The 5,333-nt window shown below is 42.3% G+C and overlaps 1 protein-coding gene across 2 annotated transcripts in view; it reads right to left on the bottom strand.

The window, feature by feature from the left end:
• The window catches only part of POMGNT2 (protein O-linked mannose N-acetylglucosaminyltransferase 2 (beta 1,4-)), a 31,447-nt gene extending 27,394 nt beyond the window's left edge, over positions 1 to 4,053 (bottom strand). For both annotated transcript variants that reach the window (XM_019473201.1, XM_009283562.2), the window contains exon 1: positions 3,927 to 4,053. The gene's annotated coding sequence lies outside the window, so the exon portion shown is untranslated. The remainder of the gene's footprint in view (positions 1 to 3,926) is intronic.
• Between the last annotated feature and the right edge of the window lie 1,280 nt (positions 4,054 to 5,333).

Genomic DNA, 5,333 nt, shown 5'->3' with positions numbered 1-5,333 from the left:
AAAAAAAAAAAAAAAAAAAAAAAAAAAAAAAAAAAAAAAAAAAAAAAACCACAGAAAAGCAGAACTCCTGAAGAAGAAACAAAAAAAATCTGGTATATGCACTGTTTCACCCTTTGTCCTATCCATGCTGCAGAAAAGAAGATGCACAATAGCTCCACCTCTTGTCCTCACCAGCTTGTCCCGTCATTAGTATCAATATGTGTATTTCATCCTCCTACCTTAAGAAAAGGCTTCTAAATAAAGATGCCACTCCATTAAAAGGCAGTATGTACTGGTAATAGTGGTGCTTTCCAATTGAGAAAACTCTCTCAATGACTCTGGAGCCTGGTCCTGCTCCAGCATCAACGCGGTCTCCAGGTATGCCAAACCCAGGCAGTTAGACCTAGGAGTAGCTGCGAACTTGAAGCACTTTCAAGACCCCCTGTTTGCCACCCTTGCCATCTCCCCATTGCTCCTGTAGGCAGCACAGATTCTGTTTGGGTTCAGGCTGCCTACAAACCTCATCAGCTTTTGCAATGGCCCTTTTGGGAGAGACCTTGGATTGCCTCGTCCACTGTCAGCCACACAATCCTCTGAAGGCAGCTGAGACCTGCAGGTCAAACACTGACTGTCCAGGCCTAACCTCAATGCAGGTGAAACTGCCTTTGATACACGTGAAGCTCAAACCACCTTCCAGCAGGTAGAGAGCACAACCTGCTCCTGATTCTGGCCTCAAGCCCACACAGAACAGCGCTGAGGCAGGCACAGGGTCAGGACGCTGTGCCACCCTCTGGGAGGTCAGCGCAGTCCCATGGCACAAAGCACCAGATTGAGAGACAGCTCTGGGGTTAATTCACTGCCAGGAAAACACTGAAGCTGTCAACGTTCTTCAGGTGAGCATCACAAGCCTGGCCACAGCAGCAGCTCAGCTGGGACAAAAGTGACAGGCCTGTGAAACATAAATCAAACCTGCGCAGGCTGTCACTTCTCAAGCGAGTCCTTCAGGGACACCATTCCTTGCTCCTTTTCTGCCCCTACCTTCAATATCCGTGTGCAGATGTACATGTTTTGCTCTGTGAAAAGTAATTGTGTGTAACTGGAAAAAATACCATGTATCCTTGTCCTCCCAACTACACATGCTCTGAAGTAAAAGGTATTTAGGCAAATATATTTTGAATTGGTAAAGCAAGTAGATATGAATCTGAATACACAGAGGGAACGAAGACAGTGAATAATGTGGTGTTATTTTACCAAACATTTAACAGAACAGCACTTCAAAATTCTTTGGAAATCTGAGAGCTTCTTTGAATACAACGCTGTGACTGTGGTAGAAAGCAGATCTACTCCCTGCCTGTGCACAAGCTGCACTCCACAGCTTAGGACTGAAGAAATCTCTCTTCAGGCCACTGTGGCAAAATCAGTTTCCACCAAGAAACTAGACTGAACCTCTAACAAAGGAGTATTTCTGTATATTACCAATACCTATTTTCCGTCCCCAAAGGAAAGTTCCTTCTGTTATAAACTCTCCTTTGCTGTTAAACAAAGTGCACCCATTTCCTGGGTGAGAAAGACCTGGGAAGGGGAATACTCCAGTGCACTGGTGGGGAACTGGGCTGCAGTCGTGCTTCAGAAACTGCAAGTGAGTGGACTGGGCTCCAGAGATTACTAATGAAAAGGGCTTTTTTAGCAATGGCTGATGGCTACTCGCTGAATTCTGAAGAAGCAGTTTATCGTCTCCATCCAATCCATTTTACAATTATCACCTTCAGCACAGAGAGGAAGCTACTTTTACATCATGGACCTGAGAACAAAAGGCTTACAAAAAAGTCAATTCTCCCCTCCTCCTCAAACATCAACAAGGAATATCCGATTTTTTACTCTGCCTTTGTCATTTTAACATAAAAGTCAGTGACATTTTCAAGTTTTGTTGTTGTGCACCAGTGGGGTTTCAAATACTGCAGAGGAACATAATTACATTTACAGACACTTTTGACTGGAACTTAAATGTTGTGACAGCACATATTAGTCTCTTAGACATCAGAAAAATAGGCATTTAGCTCAAAATGTGTGTTCTGATTAAACTAATTTTCTGATTAAAATGGACACCACCTTTTTAGTGGCGTGCCTTTTGGCATCTAAAAGTTTTTCTATAAATACTAGACTGATTTTTTCAAAACATCAACTTTCTACAGAAAGAAAAATAAACAACTTTAATTGTTCTCAGCAGAAATGCTGTAAAACAGAAGGCATAAGAATGATATGTATTTAATAAAATTGGTAAAATGTCACCTCCCATTTTGATATTTAATTATATCTCATTAGAAAAGCAAAACTACTGCAAATCAAAGTCCAAGAATCAGCTGTTTATTTATAGGCATTTATATAGCGCTCATCACCATAGCAACCAAGAACCTTTTTTTCTTCTCGTTCAAAGGAAAAGTTGTAATTTTGAAACGTGATCCTTTGATGTTACAGTGCAAATAGGTACTTACCTGCAAACACTTAGGCAGGTGCTTAAAGTACATGAATAGACCTAAGTCAAATGCATGGTGAAAGAGACAGAAACAGAGAAAGGAAAAAGGAAAGGAAAGGAACCGAGAAGCAAGTGAGAATGAGGGAAAAACGGCTTTCCTGTGAAAATTCACAGTGCACTGGGTCCTACAATAAGCCACGATCTCCCCCGTGCTTTTTTTCTGTAGCAGTAAGTGACTGGTTCATGGAGCACAGTTCAATTAACCAAGAACAATCAACAAGTTCCCGATTTATGCTGAGGACACCGGTGAATATTCTTGAGCAAGGATTTCTAAGAGGATAGTAGCTTACAAATGAGGCTGCAGAGGGCTGCCTCTCTTTTGAGAGCAGAGAAGTCAGAAGCCTCGCTTTGACTGCTACTCTCTTCTGACCCCCCAGCAATTAGCCATTAGCAAATTCCCACAGAATTAACAGACCTTTTTAAAAATGCCATCTGCTCACAAAACATCAAAGAAATGAGTAAATTCGAACATTGCTCCTGCATACACCATTATAGAATGAGTTACTAGGTATGTCATGCAACTGCAGTTTCCCCACGATACTCCTGCTGCGCACAAGCACACAACTGCTTTTCAGACCCTCAAAAGAGATTGAAATTGGTTTTATACTATTTCATCTGGTTGCTTCCCACCACCATATAGATTATACACATACACGCACAATGTAGTACTTCAGATCCTTTTAAAAGCTAATGAACTTCTAATTGGGACTGAAAGAAAAAAAGAAGAGATCTTTGGCCTGTTGTCACTTTGTTATATAAGAGATCTTATCATCAAGATTTCCTCAAGACAGGGGTATATGAAGTTATTATCTTCAACTCTGCATTTAGTTTGATCCGATCTTCTTCATAAACCAATACTGTCCAAAGCAGTTAAATAAGGAGTGTTCAGTTGTTCCTAAACCAAACACATAAATCTTTACACAGGACTGCTGGTTATTTTGTAGTCTTTTTTTAAGCTGTATTCTAAATAGGGCAGAAGCTCCATGTATGACAGCAGGAAAAGTGACAAGTTCCTTATCTGGAAAAGCACCAGCAGGCACTGTTATCAGAGACCAGCTCTTTTAAAGTGGACTGATGAAGCTATTTTTAAAAAGACCTAATAACATCACAGAGGAGAATCTGATCTCTGCAAAGGTGAGCCGTGCAGCTCGATACTCCTGGGAGGCAGTTAATGACACTGAAGCTTGTCAGACACAGACTGTGTCCAGTAATTGGCTTTGAAAACTCGCAGTTTAAATTCCACCATGCTAAGTTCAATGCCCTGCTCACAGCTTGCTCCAAATGCAGGCAGAGCCCAGGGCTGTCTAGCATGACCAAAGGTGAGCGGCCACCTTTCCACTGCCTGTGCTGCCAGGCCCAGTCTGCATACTTGGAGGGCAAAGAAACCTACTTTCTTCCAGCACCTCACACCTACCAGTTCACTTCCAGGACAGGGAGAGACAGTTGCAGGGGGAAGAAGGCAGAACAGTGTCGGAGCAGGCGGCGTGCTGATGGAGGAGGAGGGAACACGTCCTACTACAGAAGGTGAAGGAAGGGGGTGAAGACCTAAAAGGAGAAGGAAGAGGGTCCCATGTCATGCATTCATCCAGCACAGCAGAACCGCCGACCAATGCTAACCCTCAGTCAGCGCTCTGTGCCAACTGTGCGAAGTCCCTTAGGAACAGCCACTGGCTTCCCGAGGAAGGTGGCCAGCAAAACAGGGGAAGCATCACGTATTTTCCCTGAAACTCCACTTACCCTTATGGACCCATAGACCCATTCTACCCCTTGCTCCGAACCACAAAACTGAATTCTGTGACCATCCTGGATAACAATTGAAGAAATTATTGTTCCACAGTGTGAGAAGGCAAAATTTGGTCTGCACAGCTGAGAACCTTTGATCCGTATCCACTGGGGCCAAACTGATAAACTTTGAACCAGATCAAAGCTCTGTGGTTTAACACTGTCCTTTGCACCACCTTCTTTTTTGTGATTCTTACTACTTCCCACTACTTCCTAGAAAAATCCGCTCCTTCACAGTCTAGATATGCTCCAGTTGGAAAAGCTATTTTAAATAGAAAGCAGGTCTTCTGCTGAGAGAAGTCATCTATGGATCTATGGCTGTGTTTATTTGAATAAAATGATAGTTTTACTAGTGGAGGATCTTTAAGCCTCTATGTTTTAAAACACCTCCTAAAGATCTTGCTGTGTTAGAGCACAGGCCAGATATAAATCTGTTAAAAACTCTGGGGAACAGTAACTAAATGTGGGCTGCTGTCATAGGGAACTGTTTAAACCAACAGCACTTACTGAAGACTTAAAAGCAGCAATTTTTAAGAGAAGGGTGTGAGAATAAGGGGAATGAGAATACCCAATCTTCAGATGATGGAAGCAAACCTCAGAAAGTTAACAGTGAGATGCGACTCAGGAGATTGGAAATTCAACTGGAAAAAGATTTCCATATAGACAATCCATTTTGTACATTGCTTCATAGAGAATGGGCTCTAGGTAATTAGTCCCAAAATATTAACCAGGTACCTAGAATGCATGTTCGTGGCACACTCACAAATGTTGGAGGCTGAACTCCAGCTCTGATGACAGCTAATTAAAACACAAAAGTGAGACTCCAAGTAAAACTGCCACCTTGCAATCATAAACCATTCAAAATGCGCCCTTGCAGAAAAGCAGACTGCAAAGCAGGTTTCCTGTATCTAGTTCACACATTTGGTATCTATTTGGTTTTTGAAAATGACATTGCAAAATAAACATACTTACAGTTGATGTGTTTAGCATGCATCAGATTTGTTTGGGGGAGAAGGTCGTCCCAGAGAATAAGAGCTCT

This window comes from Aptenodytes forsteri, unplaced genomic scaffold (genome assembly GCF_000699145.1).
Source record: "Aptenodytes forsteri isolate BGI_AS27 unplaced genomic scaffold, ASM69914v1 Scaffold662, whole genome shotgun sequence".
Classification (NCBI taxonomy): Eukaryota; Metazoa; Chordata; class Aves; order Sphenisciformes; family Spheniscidae; genus Aptenodytes; species Aptenodytes forsteri.
Note: the sequence above shows the minus strand (reverse complement) of the source record. Positions and strands in the feature narration are given on the sequence as shown.